This window comes from Cibotium barometz, chromosome 30, assembly GCF_041138505.1.
Source record: "Cibotium barometz isolate CiBa-2024 chromosome 30, ASM4113850v1, whole genome shotgun sequence".
Classification (NCBI taxonomy): domain Eukaryota; kingdom Viridiplantae; phylum Streptophyta; class Polypodiopsida; order Cyatheales; family Cibotiaceae; genus Cibotium; species Cibotium barometz.
The window spans coordinates 20,793,854-20,812,419 of NC_141075.1; positions in this window are offsets into that span (position 1 = coordinate 20,793,854).

Below are 18,566 nucleotides of genomic sequence, written 5' to 3' on the forward strand. Positions count from 1 at the left end.
TCTAGAGTTATATCATGTATGGCTATAGTTGGAGTCCTACTCATCATGATGTAAGCTATTGTAGAAACAGCCTCAGCCCAATAGCTATGCGGCATATTCTTCTCTCCCATCAATGCTCACGCAATCTCAGCAATGTGCCTGTTTTTTCGCTCAGCAACTCCATTTTTCTGCGGAGTGTATCTGCATGTAAACTATCTCCAAATACCATTATTCTTCAAAAATTCAGAGAACTCATTGGAGAAGTACTCTCCCCCTCCATCTGACCTTAGGCACTTTACATATTTCCCTGTTTGCTTTTCAACCATAACTCTGAAATTTTGAAAATGAGTGAACATCTCACTCTTCTCCTTCATGAAGTATACCCACATTTTCCTTGTGTGGTCATCAATGAATGTCACATAATACCTGCAGCCTCCCATAGACATGGTCTTTGTAGGACCCCATACATGGTCTTTGTAGGACCCCATACATGGTCTTTGTAGGACCCCATACATCTGAATGCACAACATCTAGTGCATTTCTGCTCACATTTCTGTCACGTGGAAATACATGCTTTGTTTGCTTTCCAAATTGGCATGCTTCACATATTTTCTGCATACCTTCAACTTTAAACTTTGGCAGCCCTGTCACAATTCCTTTAGTCTTCTACATAGACTTCATTCTTTGCACATTCACATGTCCAATTCTTTTATGCCAAATGTCTATGTCTGTTGCAACAATTCCTAAACCATTTGCAAACATCGTAGCACTCACTTCAGGCATGTTTACATTCAATGTCAACATTCTGCCCACTCTCTGTTGCCTTTTGCAACCAACCTGCACTTGTCTTTAAAGTCTTCAACATAATAACCATCAGGGTTAAACCGAACTTTCAAACCCTGCTCAATCATCTGGCCAACTAAAATCAGATTCTTTGTTATATTTGGAACATGAAGTACATCTGTCTGCAAGGTACTTCACTTTGCCATCCTGCACATAGACAATGGCACATCTCCAACCTGGGCAATTGGATGAGCAGTGTCATCCCTTGCTTCCACAAAACCTGGTCTTTCAAGGTTTTTCATCTCCTTGAACCACTCCCCATGACTTGTCATGTGGTTCGAAGCACATGAATCAACGTACCATACATCATCTTTATGTGTTGCTTCAACATTTTCAGACATGGCATTAACAACATGCTGCATAACAAACAACCTTTCATTATCCTCATTGTTTCTTCTCGAGGATGCATAGTTGTTTTGCTGCAATTTCCCATTTTGCATGTGAGCCTGCTTCTTATAACAATCTGCATGCACATGTCCAGGCTTACCACAATAAAAGCATCCACGTGTATCATTATACTACCTTTGCCAGTTTCCACGACCTCTTTGACTCCCCCTGCCTCTGAATTGGCCTCTTCCACACCTGCGTGTTGTTGTTGTTGTGAATTTTGGGACTGTTGTTGTTGCTGCTGTGCTGGCTATAATTCTGATTACCTGTTCGGCCACCTCCTTGGCCGCGTCCACTCCTCTACCTCATCCTCTTCCTGAACTTGTGTAGAAGGCTTGTTGCTCTGAACTGTTTTTGTTTTGTGAAGGCTGTTGGTCTTCACCCAAGCTCTTCCCTTCTATAATCAACATAGACACCAAATCTGTGAAATTGGGAATGTTTTTCCGAGTCTAAATAGATGTCTTGAATGCCTTCTATTGTGGCCCGAGACCACGTAGACAGACTTCCACCTTATCATCATCATCTACTAAAACACTAATAGATGCAAGGGATTTCATAATACCCTTGATCTTCAATGCATAGTCATTCATAGACATACTCTTTTTCTCCAGAGTAGTATGAAGTTCGTTCTTCAACTGTATCTTTCGTGCCTTGGCATTCGTTTCATAGAGTTTTACCAAGGTATCCCACGCCTCCTTGGGGGACTTGGCATCGTGTATGTGACCAATCATGTGTCCTATATACTGATAGAGAGTCAATACATAACTTTTCTCTCTCCTTGGTTCCAATCCTTGAACTCTTTCACATTTGCAGCAGTCGGATTGATCTTCGGTATCTCCGGTGCCTCTTCATGCTCGCCTTCTATATAGTCCCAGTAACCCTTTTCCATCAAGAAATTTGTCAACCTGAACCTCCAAGCATGGAAGTTGTTCTTATCAAGCTTCTCAGCAACTATCTAGTTTATGCCATCATTTGACATCTTGCCAGACACACAAATTTACCAAAAACAACACTCTGGTTTGTCCTACACAAATTGCTGTATTTTCTACACTGGTACTATAATACACTCAAATGTCACAACCAGTGACCTCAATGTGTATACATACACCAAGTGGCAACTGTTGACCTCCTTTTGCAGCACACACAATGTCTGCACAACCAATCTGTCTTCTTGCTATTCTTAAAATAGAGTTCTGTAGAGAATCGATGACTTACCCGCAGTGCTCGAAATTGCCTGCTTTCTAAAAATCAAAGGTCGTAACGTGCCCGAAACACGTTTTCGGCCGTAAAATTTTTTGTTCGATAGGACAGTATAGTTTCCCTATAGCTTTACTCCCACAAAGAAAGCTCCTCAATCAGAGATCATTTGCCGGTGCCTCCCGTAGAGCTCCCGACAAGGGTGTAGTCGTCGCCAACACAAATAGGGAAGAGTAGATGAAGCTCTTACCCTTGTACCACTTCTGGGAGAGACGGAAGACTCTCTCACTTGTAGCATGAGTAGTATGATCCGTGTGTAGCTCAATCCAATGGGATTTGCAACCCTTTCGGAGCTAGGGATTCAACCCGTACCGGTGCACAAAAGCTTATCCACAAATGGAGAGAATGCTTATGGCTACCATCACATGACATTAGACTAAGCACACACACAAGCTCAACTTGCCCTCATTCCTACACACCCATTCATTCACAAATACAAGCAAGAGGAACACAATCACTATGCACACAAGCAAAGAGAAAGACCTCACTCCACTCCTATCTTCCTACAAGCATGTACACACTCAAGCAGCATCAAGCTTCCATGAAAGCTTCAAATCAGCCCACATACACAAAAACGAAATACTAAAAGCACGCATAAGAGTAAAATGATTAGAGAAGAGGATGAGAAAGACTCATGACATTGCTATTGATTCAATGAAGAGATTATCTCATACCCTTTTATTGAAAAAAATAAAAAAACAGCAATGACAATCTCACACGTGAGCATACAAGTGAAAGGCTGATTAGAGTTTTAAAGAGTGCTAAAAGAGGTGAGTAAAGACTAGTCAAAGTGAGACTAAGTGGTAGATAGTGCTATGCAAAGGCAAGTGTGCTTGCACACCACAGGTTATGACCGCAGTCTCAATGTCCTACAAGTATTTAAGTTATTCCTAAGTGACAAACCTACTCCTAAATATGAGCAATGGTGATTGGATCTTTTTTCTTTGTTCTTTTTTCTTTTTTTTTGGGTGTGTGTGTGTAAAAGTTGAATAACGAGGAAGGTTCCATCCCAATGAGACCCAAACAATGGCCAAGAGACCTCCGTCAAGAGAATCTAAAGACCGCTATATATCTCAAGAACGACAGACTCTTTTCTTTCTTTTTGACATAAGGAGTACCCCATGAAGATGAGGGCATCGGTCTCGAGGGCCCATAATGTACCCCAGAGTCCTACCAGCATCTATCAAGGCGATAGAGTCCTTGAAGGTTTTTTCTTAATCTTTTAGACGTCAGTGTTTACCCCATGGAAACCAAGGCATCAGCCCTCAGGTGCTAATACAACCCCAGGTCTTACCCAGAATTCCACATGGCTGTAGATACGTCATGTCTCGATTCACTTGTATATATTTTTTAGGGCCTGATTTTTGTAAATTTTTTTATTAATCCTAGCACCTAGCCCATACCTAAGAGGTAGCTACCACTAGGGATAACTAATATACTTCTAGAGCATAAGAACTTGGCATACTCTGTTGGTATATATCCTACACCGTCTTCAAATAGAAATACCTTCTACTAAGTCCTCTAAGAATCTAGAAATCACTCACCACCTTTTAACAACTAATTAAAACTGAAACCAGCCAACTGTGTGTGAACATGCAAACAATATATCCAAAAGTTAAAAGCACATAAAGAACAAAAGATTATGATTTGAATACACCTGTTGTAGTGCTCGTTGTCGTTTGCATTGATGCATTGCTGATGTTGTGCAGATTGCTTCTCTTTGTTCTTTGTAGGCATTGCATGTCTTCCCCCTTCCTAATTTGTGTGCACGGTAGGTGGACTATTGGGGCATATTTGTATGCTCTTGTTTAGCTGAGATCTCTGCAAAATGTTTATTAACAAACAAGAAAAGAAAAGAAAGGAATAAAATTTGTTATTGGTGCCAATCACCGAATATAGCCTGAGGGAAAAAACCTAGTGGGAGAGAAGTGCCCTGGCTTGTTGATCTTATTGTGGAGTTGATAAGCTTACCCTTGTACTGGTGGTGGATCTGTGTCCACTTGTGTTGGAAAGATGGTATCAATCACTTCAGGATGCAGGGACAACCCTGTACAAAAATCGGCCTCTGGAGAAGGTGGTAGAGGAAGGAGTGTTTTCTCACTAAAATATGGCATTGGTTCTATGGGAAGGTTAAGCAGACAATTTTGATTTTGGAACTGCTCAATATAGGTACTCATAGTGATTCAAAATTGAAATATTGAGGCTTGGGAAAGGAGGGCTTGCAAGATAGGTGGTTGCAAGTCATTTGTGCATGTATCCCTCCATTGTTGTGCTTGAACCTCCTCAGGTAATCGACGTTGATTTGGTCCTCGGTCTGGTACTCTCACATTAAGAAGGTTATGGCATTGGGGTGTAATTCCCACAATTTGTTTCATTAAGCCCGTGCCATATCGTCGAAAGTAAGAGCGGCATAGCCAACAAATGTGTGAAGCTTCTCCTAATACGAGTCGTGCACACTCTTGACAATGTGGAAATGGGTGATGCTGTTGATAGAATAAAGTGACAAAGTGATGCCCACAGCAATTTTCACCTAAGGGAGCATAAAAGTACCTAGAATGAGTTTGAAAAGGAGGAGCACTATAACCCCTGCGATATTCAGGGTCAATGCATGGTGGACATGTATCTCGCCAAGTATCCATCAGGAGGTATCTGGTCGTAGAACAATGAAATTTAGAAACTTCAAACTTTATACACTCATATCCATCATTACAATCCCAATCAAAAACATTGTAGATAAGATCATCTCAAAAAGAACCAATCCTCTAAAGGCATAAGGAACCACATTAGTAAATGTGAGACTATTCAAACACTTATCTACCAAAGAGCTTCAATTGTAGTGTTAATGCCTTACCTTTGGTTTTGGGTATGTCCTTCTTAAGAGGTGGGAAGGTTAGCAATTGTCGAGGAATTTGAGCAAGATAAGAGGATTTAAGCATTGAAGTGCTAGAATCTATGCTCAAAGGAGACTCATGTAAAGTTGGATTTGTCTTAGGTACACAAGTTGATGGTGGAATTGTGTAACAAGGAGAAATTGGGACAACTGGTGATTCAGTACATGTTTTGGGAAGGTCAACACAAGGAGATTTGTAGGTGCTATCACAACCACCTACTATCCTATCTTGAAGAGGTTGTGTTGATTTCCTTTGCACCCACTGATATGGAAAACCAAGGGTGGCTTTTGGAATCTTATTGATACACTCTTTTACCTCTAGCAAACCATGGCATTTGGGAAGCCAAAGTGCTGTTGCACCCTCATAATAGCCTTGTGCTTTAAGAACATGCTTTGGGACCCAATGAGTAACAATCTGAGGTTTAGGCTTGGAAAAGATGTGCTTTTTAGGAGGCTTAGCAACTAGGCTAGATGGTACAAGTTTGTACGCATCTTTGGGTAGCCAAATTGATAATTCCTTCTTGCCTGGCCTTCTTTGAGCAGTGACTAAAGTAGTTGGAACATGCCAGCCATGGCCCTCACTTGAGGACTCATCAATTATCCACATCATTTGTCTTGGAGCTTGAAGAGCAAATGTTGAAAGTGGGTTGTGTAAGGTAGAACTACCACCCTTTTGACATGATAAAACTCGTGGAGCAGCAGGTCCCAAGATGCAATCAGAGACAATTTGCAATTTATATTGTCTATTCTTCCAATCTAAAGAACAGTTGGTAGCACTTAACCATGATCGACTCCCGAGAATAGCCTCTACCACTGCCTTGGACTTACTTGCCACATAAAAGGGAACTGACATGTGGTGATCTTGAATGGACATCATAATGACACATTTTCCCTCTATAGGGTTATCTTCACCTGAGAAGCTTCGTAAGTCAATAGGAATGTGCACAAGTGTTGGTTGTCCCAAGGCTATCCATGTGTCAAATGAGAGAACATTATAATCTGCACCAGAGTCAATTAAGGCAGAGACAAAGTAGGTAGTCTCATGAAGATGAAGACACACTTGAATATTGAAAGGATCGACATAATGTTCATCAATAGCCAATTGTAAGGCCAACATAGAAGCCTTGCGACGCTCCTTGGCTTTTGCAACTCTAGCTTTAGCCTCTTCTTGAGCCTGACATTTAAGTAGGTCATGTGCTTCTTTCCGTGTGTGTGCAGCATGCATTTGTTGAAGCATGGCTTCAGTTAATGGTTCATTGTATTTTTTGAGACGACTTCCATTAATGAAGTTAGGCATTTGCTCACCTTCTAGTGTCTCTAAATGCACTGCATCACTTGGAGTAAGCTCATTAATCACAAACGGTCCTAGGCCACGTTTCTTAAGCTTTCTCTTATGCTTCTTAAGTGTGTACAAGAGAACAAGGTCCCCTTTTTTGAATCGGCCAGTTGTTACATTTCTATCATACCATTGCTTTTGTCTCCTCTTCTCAGCATACATCCCCATTACCGCCAACAAGCGGGTCTCATCAAGCTTTTCCAATTCATCAATGCGTTGTGAAAGCTCATGACCAGTCCAGTCCAATTGTTTAGCAACTCGTAGAGTAGGTACAAGAAATTCAATGGGAAGAATTGCATCTAGCCCAAAAGCAAGCTCAAATGGGGTTGTGCCCATAGATGTTTTATAGGCTGTCCTATATGCCCAAAGAACTGAGTGCAACTTTTGCTCCCAATCAGTCCTATGTCCCTCAACAATCTTTGTGAGTGCTGTGCAGAGAATCTTGTTAGTACTCTCAGCTTGTCCATTGGTCTAGGGATGATAGGGTGCAGAACGCTTGTGAATTACCATAAATTCTTGAAGCAAAAACTCTATGACCTCATTCACAAAGTGCACACCTTGATCACTAACGATTTCAATAGGTAAGCCATAACGTGTAAACACGTACTCATACAAGAACTTGGCTGTGGTTCTAGCATCATTTTTAACTGTAGCCTTTGCCTCTATCCATTTGGTCAAATAGTCAGTTGCGACTATAATATATTCGGCATGCATGTGACGAGCTGGAGGTTTAATGGGACCGACAAAATCAATACCCCATTTTGCAAAATCACGTGTGCTTAACATAGGCCGCAATGGCATATTGTCCTTTGTGATGGGAGGTTTGGTCCTTTGACAATCGTCACAACATTTTACATATTCTTCGGCATCCATTTGTAAGGTTGGCCACCAAAGCCCAAACCACCTAATCAACTTAGCTGTGGTATTGCCCGAAAAGTGTCCACCCCCAACACCTGCATGTGCATGAATCAAGATTTTCAAGTAGTCAGCTTCACATACACACATGCGTAAGTTGCCATCCTTGCCCCTCTTGTAGACTTGGCCCTCTATCAGCATATAGTTTGCCGCTTCAACTTCAATAGCATGCTTTTGATATTTAGGAATTTTTTGATCAGTATGACCATGTTGAAGATAGTCCACAATATACTTACTCCAACTTGGTGTAGTTGAAATTTTTAATAATGTGACATTATGAATTGGCTGTTGAATTTGACATGAAGCACAGTTACGAATAAATTTTTCAGCATCCGCATGCATGGTAGGCCACCATTGCCCATCCTGAGATATACGTCGCACACAAGTAGTAGGTGATGCATGGATTCCACTGATACCCGCATGTGCCCATTCCAAGATCTCCTCATATTGGTCAGGGTTAGGTATAAGCCGCAACACTCCATCATTACCCTGACGATATAATCTCCCTGAGATTAACTTGAATGGTCGCCATAGGTCCACATTAGGACCCGCTAGTTGTATCTGTCCACTTGTCAAAATTTCTAAGATGGATTTAGACCATTTAGGAGCTGTCTCTACAAGGACAAGTGTTGAATCTAACATATCATCATCCACACCCACAGGAGCTTCGCCAGAGGTGATTCGAGACAAATGATCTGCCCTAAGATGAGTTGTTCCTTTTCGGACTGCCATTTCAAAATCAAACTCAAGAAGGATGACAAACCACCTCACAATCCTTCCAGTTGCACAAGGCTTATTCACCAAATATAGCAATGCTTGATGGTCCACAAAAAATATGAATTTGTTTGCCAAAAGGTAATGGCGAAACTTTTTCACTGCATATATTATGGACAAACCTTCTCTTTCTGTTGTGGTATAATTCTTCTCAGCATTATTCAACTGTCAACTAGCATATGAGATTGGGAAATCCTTATTATGTTCTCTCGATTGAGCCAAAATACATCCAATTGCAAAGTTTGAAGCATCAATATGGACATGAAAGATTTGGTTCCAATCTGGTGCCCGTAAGATGGGTGCAGTCACTAATGCTTGCTTCAACTTTTCAAAGGATTCCTCACACTCATCAGTCCAATTAAACTTTACAAGAAGAGCATATAATGGTCTGGCTAGGATAGCGTACATGTAGATGAATCGACGATAATAGCCACAATGTTCCATGAATATTTGTACCCCTTTAGGGTTGATAGGCTGAGGTAATGAGATAATGACATCAATTTTATCCATATCTGTTGAAATCCCATTGCGAGAAACAATATGGCCCAAGATTTTCCCTTGTCTTACCATGAATTTACACTTGTCAAGATTCAAGCATATACGATAAACTTGATACTTTTGAAACACAAGTCTGAGAGGTGTTCTATATGATCATCATGCTCTTGTGAGTGAACACATAAATCATCCATGAAGATCTCAAGAAATTGCCTAAGGTACTCCTTGAATACATGACTCATTAACCGCTGAAAGGTTGCTGGTGCATTTGTTAGACCAAATGGCATAACACGATAGGTAAAGATGCCATATTCAGTAGCAAAGGCTATCTTGTGTTGATCCTTTGGATCAATTGACACTTGATTGTAACCGGAGAATCCATCCAAGAAACTATATGCCTTTTTCCCTGCAACTCGTTCCAGAACACGATCTGTGATTGGAAGTGGGTAATGATCACATACAGTAGCTGCATTTACCTTCTTGAGGTTTACACATACTCGAAGTTTTCCATTTTTCTTGGGCACCACTACAATAGGGGAGACCCATTCAGTGTGTTCAATCTCATAGATAAATTCTGCCTCTAAGAGCTTGTCTATTTCTTCTTTTATCTTTCGTGTAAAATTCTCATTGTAAGTATAAGGACGTTGCTTGGAAGGCTTTGCATCCTCTCGCAATGGAATTGTATGCTGACATATGCTTGGATCAACTCCTTTGAGGTCTTTATAACTCCAAGCAAAAACATCGCGATACTTCTTTATTGTTTGAATTAATAACTTCTCCTCATCTAAGGACAAGTCTGTGGCAATCCACACATAGCGAGGCTCTTCTCCTGGCTTAGCGATATCAATTTTTTTGCATCTTCTGGACCATCATATGAAACCCCTCGCATGCTTGGCTTTTGTCGCATGGGCTGTTGAAGAACAATCTTCCGATCTTGAAGAGTGTACTGTGTGAAGTTAGGGGGAACATTGAGACCTTGTTCTTGTCCACTTGAGTCGTCACTCATTGAAGACCATGCGGTTTTGAGCTCTCCTTTGCAATCTTGCATCAGATTTTTTTGTTCAACCGTTATCTTTGCACTTCTGACATTCTCTTTTGAATCGGTTTTAGACTTGAGTTTTGGTTTTTGTTTCTTCATTTTTTTACGATTTTTGCTAACAGGTTTTAGCTTTTCTCCTGGTTGGAATCCATCTGATCGTTTTACTTGGTCTTTGATACTATCTTGTGCGTGGACATAGTATAGATATCCATTCTTTCCTGAGAAGTGAGGTGGTGGTCGAGAGTGTTCATTCTTAAACTCCTTCTTTTCTTTTTGTATTCTCTCACGTCGTTCCCTCTCATCTTGTTTACGGATTCTCTTATGGCTCTTACAGCATTTACGTTTAGGTCAGCTTCGAGGGATCTCTATTTGAACCTCCCTTCCTCTCAAGAGTAGGCATGCCTTTCCTAACTCTTCCTCAGGGATTATCACATCATTATCAAAATCAGAGTCCCATCCATCTTCCTTATCAGCATCATTAGCAGATTCGAGTGTTAAATCCTCCACTGAGACTTCCTCTACATGTAGTGCTGTTGTGGATGCATCCCCATAGTACAAAACATCTAGAAGGTCACGTGGTTGTACCATTCGTATAGGAATAATGTCATATCCATCTGAGTCACAAAATTGAATTGGCTTAGGTAAAGCACATGTCGATAATGTTGCAAGGACATGACTTCATTCTAGTGGATCAATTAAGTGCTCAGGGAAGGGTTGTGGAATGTATGCCTCATCTGATACACTTCGATTACCCTTAAGTATCTTAGTGTTGAAATCCCTACATGAGGCTCCACACATCCACAAATCTTCTCACCCATCTGACAATGTAACTCTTGAGCCCTTAGATGAAGCAGAATCAAACTCATCTATTGGAGACATTGTTACATCACGATATGAGTGATTCTTTAGGTTGACCCTTGTGATGATAGAATCATGTCGGAGGTACAAATAATTGTATCCCCAATCTTGAAACATTTGAAATTGTCGCATGAATGGTCTACCCAATATCACTTCATAGTTTGGATGTTTTCCAAAATCCACTACTGCAAAGGTGTGCTCATATTCAATCCCAGATGTGGTGACCAATATGTTCTCAAGCAGCCCAAGGGGATGTTCCAAGCTTCCATCTGCTAGCTGTAAGCGCATCCTAGTACTCCTAATAGCTAGTTTGCCCCACTTTTCCCAAATGGACCTTGTCACAATGCCCACTCCTGCACCACTATCAAGTATTGCAGTTGAAGCTACTTTTTGCACTTCTAATGGGAGGGTAGCATTTCCCTGATCATCCTCACAAAATTTTCCTACTTTGCTGATAGGAACTGGCATAACATGCTTTGTCTCAGGGTGTATAGTACAATGATGGTGACTCTTTTGTAGCAATACCTGCTCTGACAAACATGTGGCAATATCATTCCACAACTCAGGTCGAAGCTTTATCAAATCAAGCAAAGGTATGGTACAAGCCACTGGTGCTGACAAAACAGCTTGCACGATACCTATATCCATCTCCTTTGTCAACCTTCTATGCATGGAGGGTATCCTCAAGGTTTGAGAACAGTTCTCATATTCTCCCAAATATGATGGTAAGGTTTTCATTGTATGCTTACTTCTAGGAGAAACAATTGTTTAAACTTTCTCGTGGATGCTTGGGCATCTAAAGTTGTTTTCTGTGCTCCTGGTAGTAAAATCCACCTCAGAGAATGGAGGTAAAATAATAGAGGACATATTCTCATTAACTTTCTCATGAACTGCTGCCCACATCTCATTTGCCATGTCCTCGTTAGCATCAATAACGTGCAGGTTGGTTGCAAAAGGCAACAGAGTGGGCAGAATGTTTACGTTGAATGTAGACATGCCTGAGATGAGTGCTGCGATGTTTGCAAATGGAATTGTTACAAACACAGGCATTTGGCATAAAAGGATATTGTGACAGGGCTGCCAAAATTTAAAGTGGAAGGTATGCAGAAAATATGTGAAGCATGCCAATTTGGGAAGCAAACAAAGCATGCCAATTTGGAAAGCAAACAAAGCATGTGTTTCCACGTACCATATATGTGAGCAGAAATGCACTAGATATTGTGCATTCAGATGTATGGGATCCTACGAAGACCATATCTATGGGAGGCTGTAGGTATTATGTGACGTTTATTGATGACCATATCTCTTCCCCCCTGCATCTTTTTACGCGCTTCTTACCTTCTCTTCCGGTCACTGCACCACCGCCTTCCTCCTCTGCTTCGCTTTCACCGGCTCTCTTCAGCGAACTCACCTCCCTCGAGTGCGTATAAGTTTTGGGAGAGCCTCAGCCTGCTGCAGCCGCCGCGCCAATAAGCATGGGCCTATGCCACCTCCTTTGCGTGCGTGTTAGCCTCCTTGTAGAGCAGGCATTTGGCTCCTCCAGCTTCGCCTCCTTCGCTTTCGTCTGCTACAGCCCACCGCCTTGGCTTCTTTGTCGGCCACTCTACAACAGCAACCATCACCTTGCGCCTCTTTGCCGGCCACTCTACAGCAGCAGCCGCCGCCTTGGCTTCTTTGCCGGCCACTCTATAGCAGAGCAGCCGCCGCCTTGCGCCTCTTTCTCTGCTTCGCTTCCGCCGGCTACCACTGCTTCGCCTCCCAGCAGCCTCGCTGCCTCCACCTTCGCTCTTAACATTGCTCTCAGCTGAGGCTCGCCTTTGCCGGCCCAGCTGACTTCTCTTCGCAGCCTCCACCTCCTCTTGCTCTCTACGTGGGCTACTATAGCCTGCAGATAAAGAGAGCTAAGGTTCTGAATTAATAATAAGGCTAGTGGCTATCTATAACAGGTTAGCTATTTATAGTGGCAGTTATCACTCTTCGCTATCGCCACCTGCCAGCCTTCGCACCGCAGCGCCACCTTCACACTTGAGAGCCTATGGAGCTTGCATAAGCTATGGAAGAGCTTAGCAACGCACCCAATAGCATTCCGCAATGCTCCAATGGAGCTACAACCCTTCACAATGTGTGGTTTCTTTGTGTGTTTTAAAAAAAATATAACAAAAATAAAAAATAAAATTTGCTACCTTATCCGGCCCCTCCTTTGTCTTTGTAATCTACCTTTTTTCTCTTCTAATCACTAGCTCCGAGATTCCACACTCGTGCTAACCCTAAACCTAAAAACAAAAAGAATTAGTGGTACTAATGCAAGCTTCTCAACCGGTTTTGAGTCTTCTTCCCGGCAACGGCGCCGATGGAGAGACGGAAGACTCTCTCACTTGTAGCATGAGTAGTATGATCCGTGTGTAGCTCAATCCAATGGGATTTGCATCCCTTTTGGAGCTAGGGATTCAACCCGTACCGGTGCACAAAAGCTTATCCACAAATGGAGAGAATGCTTATGGCTACCATCACATGATACTAGACTAAGAACACACACAAGCTCAACTTGCCCTCATTCCTACACACCCATTCATTCACAAATACAAGCAAGAGGAACACAATCACTATGCACACAAGCAAAGAGAAAGACCTCACTCCACTCCTATCTTCCTACAAGCATGCACACACTCAAGCATCAAGCTTCCATGAAAGCTTCAAATCAGCCCACATACACAAAAACGAAATACTAAAAGCATGCATAAGAGTAAAATGATTAGAGAAGAGGATGAGAAAGACTCATGACATTGCTATTGATTCAATGAAGAGATTTATCTCATACAAAGATGTAGATGGGGTGAGAGAAGAGTCTTCACCTCTATGGAGAAGAGGGAGAGTAGCTCTCTCAAAGAAGCTCTTGCATGAACTTAGCCCAAAGTGTGTCTAAGCTCTCAAATGAGCCACTTTTTATACTAAAACTCCTAAAACTCCCAAAACTTCCCATGTGGGATTATTCTTAAGCCCACTCCCACACTCATCTACAACTTGGAACTCTTTACAAGAGCCCTAAATAAGAATGTCACTTGTTTTCCTGCTTGCATCTTTGTGTTGCATCCTTGCATTTATCACCACTTGTCACGCAACAACTTCCTGTGCTTCTCTTGCTTGCAGCTCAGCCCTTAGCATGAACCAGGCTCTGATACCATGAAAAGATGCAGGGGGGAAGAGAGCTTGAGCTCTTGAAAGCACACACAGACTCACAAAACCCTAAAAGAGAACGCACAAGGTGAGAGACTGAAAATCTTCTTCTTCTTCACTCAACACACCATATACAAAGATAAGAGTACACACATATGAAAAGGTACTCAACCAAATACATACTAGGGTTATCTATAGTGTGAACCCAACTAAATGAGCTGGTGCTATAACTATGCTAGTCTCTAGAATGGCTGTCACATAGCCTGTCATCCCACTGGCCGGATATCACCCATGATCTCACCAACCATGCCAATGGTGTAAGTGTGGGGCCTATCCCCTAGGCGGGTCATCAGTGTCCACCGCCGCCTCACTAGATGAGCTCGACATCTCAACACGCATCAAAACTTTTTGCATAAATGATGATAGCATATGCAATTAGTGAGTTATGTACCTTTATATGCATTTTCTTAGTCTAACTATTTTGTGTAACAACTTATTGAAACATCAAATATTGCCAGAAGATAATGAGATGCCAATGGACCATAGTCGAGCAAAAGCAATGTTGCACTCAATTGGCATGGACTACAACACACACCATCCTTGTCCAAATGATTGTATTCTTTATCGATAAGAATATAACAATGAAGTACAATGTCTGCATTGTGGTACATCGAGATATAGATAAGATGTGCAAGGAGAAAGGGTACCAACAAAAGTTTTACAACACTTTCCCATCATCCCTCGAATTAAAACAATGTTCAAGTGCAAATTCATTGCAGGATTGATGACTTGGCACCGTAAAACTATGTCCACGGATGGATGTTTTTCTTGGAGAGATTTATGAAGACACTTAAAGGATTTATTCGTCAAATTGCTCGTCTTGAAGGTAGCATGGCAGCGGGATTGCTTGTTCAAGAATCACTTGTATATATAACTGAATTTCTTAATACGTCTCATCCTAATATGCCAAGATTATGGACATAAGAAGAAGATGATCGACTAGTTGGGAAAGAGCCACAAGCAAAAGGCCTTGTGAGAACAATGGATGTAGCATTGCATGAGAAGTTCACTAAATTTTGCATCTTAAACTCACATGCGATGGAGAAATAGATCGAGAGATATAACTTGGTGAAGGCTAAAAGGGACCAAGCTCGTTTGTTTTAGAAGGAGTCGAACAACTCACACACTACCGTACCCAACAGAACTTGCACTTATTATAGACTTTCCTTCTAATAAATGGCTCGATCAAACCATACTATAAGCTAAATGCAATGGTGAATCAATAAGTGATGAAGGAGGAGGAGCTTGCATATGGTTGTGATTTCCATGTATGTGAGTTAATGATATCTATGCATTATCTTTTATGTTGTGCTTTTGTGAATTTATACAATAAAAGAACTTATTTATTGTGCTTACAGTATCGTAAGTTTGGGGCAATTCGGTCACGCGGACGTCACTTTCGAGTAGAAGGAATATATAAAAAGAGAACAACATTTAATTATGGTGTAAAGGCTAATTTCACGCAAGAAAGTCGTTCAAGTGCAAGTGATGGCAATGCTGAAGTAGGCATGCTAGATTATTGTGGAACAATCCAAGATATTATCAAGGTTGGATTGAGAAAGTTTGATATGTTCATTTTTGATGTGAGATGGTTCAAGTTGGTTTCTCAAGGGGCACAAGTAACTATACACAAAGACAAGTGTGGATTTCTTCAAGTAGACCGCACAAAGATATGGACTAACCAAAGGGACACATTTGTGCTACTAGAGCACTGTGAGCAAGTCATCTTTGTGGAAGACCCAACAGATCATAAATGGTTGTTTGTGATCCAAATAAATCCACGTGAAAAACAAATATTTGAAGAGGTGAAAATAGCAGTTGACTGCTTGCAAGATGCTGAGGAACTCCCCCCAGATCATGTGATGGTTGAGCATACACCACTAGCACCTATTGAACAACAACAAGAAGAAGACATACTAGTTGAGGAAGTAGGTGAGGCTCACACGGAATTAGGATCGGATGAAGGTGTACTCATTGAGCAAATATATCTTGAATGAGAAACATACACTAGAGACAATCCAGAAGAAGAAGAGATTCAAGTTGAGTATGATCATGATGCATTGAGAGCTCTCATGCTAGAGCTAGAAGAGGGGTACGACATGGATGAATTACCTTCTACTACTACAAGATAACCGGTTCCACCAAATTGACAATAATGATAGAAATAGATTTATTTGGAGCCATGGATCTCGCTGAGGATGAGTAAGTTGATAATGAACTTTAATTTCATTGTAAAACAGAGCACTTTCTTAATTGCACCTTAGTGATGAGGAGGAGGAGCTAGCATTTTTTCTCCTTCAAAGAGCATGATGGAAGTTATACCCTCCTCTCTCCCTCGGCCGCCCCCCCTCTCTCTCTCTCTCTCTCTCTCTCTCTCTCTCTCTCTCTCTCTCTCTTCTCTCTCTCTCTCTCTCTCTCTCTCTCTCTCTCTCTCTCTCTCTCTCTCTCACATAGACACATATTCTTGCAAAGAGGTAGAAAGATAAGGCTATTACACACCCCACGATGGGAACTAGCAAATATTATATATAAATTTATTTTTTTTAAAAATCGACTGTTATTTCGATGTATATTTCGACGCCTCTTTCCACGTATATTTCGACGGGTATTTCCATGCCTTTCTTTACACATATTTTGACGTCTATTTCGACGCACATATCAATGACGCGAGCGACCAGGCGTGGAAACTAAGCGTCAAAAAACAATGATTCTCTTGTAGTGATGTTGGCGACCAACTAGCCTGTTTGGCCGCCACCTAGATCACCACCCATGTAAGATTCCTCCCTCCAGCTTTTGAAATGTAAAGGTGTAAGAACCTCACCTTCAGTCTCTGTAATCATCCCTTAATTCTAAATGCAAGAAAATATTATTTTTGGTCTAGAGAGAGAAAATATTCTAGAGAGAGGTAATACAATTTTGAAATATTTTTGGATAAGAATTTTCTCCCAGTAAATAGGAAGAGATCCTCTGAAACACAATCTTAAAAAGAGTTTTCCAATGTGCAGGGAAACTATGGCATAAATTTTATTATTAAAAAGATGAATTTTATGCATAATAATTTTTATGCTAAAAAGTGGAATTTTAATCATTATCATTTCATAGAAAATGCGAGAAAGTTATGATAAAATTTATATCATTAGAGAATGAATTTATGCAAAATAAATGTTATGTTAAAAGTGGAGTTTTGAGCATTATTCATTTGTCAGAAAAATAAAGAAGGTTATGCACAAAATTTCTAGATTCATTCAAATTATGAGAATTATGAAAATGATTAAGAAATGATTAATTTAGATAAAAATGATGTGAGGATAATCATTAGAAGCCAACACCTGTTTGCTAACAGTGATAATCCATTAAATGTAGTTTTTTACATCCAAAAGGAATACTGGGATAGACTTTCCAACTTGTAAATTAGTCTTTATCCATTTCTTACACTTCCATTGCAGCACATGATAGACATTAGCATTGACATTATAAGATGCAATCAAATCCTTCCAATTGGGGCACTTCTTTGTACCATCCAATTAACTAAATTTGATGAGACTAGTTACTCTCGCATGACTTTATCCTGCTTCATTAGTGTTACACGGTTGGCCATGTAAATATTTTCCTTAGAAGTACCCTTGGAAATCAAGATTGTTCCCAATTTTAGTTCGGACTGGATGCTCTTCACCTCCTCATATTCTAGCCCACAAAAGCATCTAAATTGAGAAGGGTCGGGCTTTCTTCCTTTAAGTGATCCTTTTTCAACACCTTCTATAATTTCTAACGAGGGAGTAATGATCTCGTCTCTGAACAAGCCACCATCTGTGACTGCTTATGTGCAAAGTAGGCACCCACGATGTTTTTGCAAATCGGCGATGAATTTCTACAAATATAAATGAACAAACAAGCAATAAGAATATCCAAATTATAACATCTATAAATTCAAATAAGCTAGAAAACATAAGAAATAAATACTTACATCCCCATCTAAGCGAGATGCATGCCCCTTTACAAGTCTAAGTACCGGCCTTAAGGGTTTGTGATAAAAAATCACATTGGGCCCTCAAGTGCTTGAGTATATCACTATAGGCTTGTTGTTTAAACACTCCTCGGGCCTCAAAATTTTCCATCCTTGAGATATCCACACAGACTTTTGGGGGTGCATCGATGACTATCTGGGCTTTTTGAACATCATTAATATTCTTGAAATAAATTATGTTTTCAGAGAATTAAGTCCTTAACATGACCTTGGTAGCATAGATGGAATATTTCCCATCTATGATCCAATAATCATAATCTTGGAGCTTTTCAATTAGCACCTCTTCTTTGGTCATTGCATTCCCTCTATTTTTTCCAATCTTGTTTATCAGCATCAAATATGCACAAGACCTAGGGTTATTCGCACGCTTAACATACCACTCCATACATAGTTTGACTTTGCCTTTTTCCCATGGACGATATAAATAATGTTTAGGTGCTTGCACACATTTCATTACTGGAATTTCATACTCTTTGTAGAAACCACCTGGAAAGTATTTTTCATACTCATCCATGCCCCCCAGATCTAAATCCTT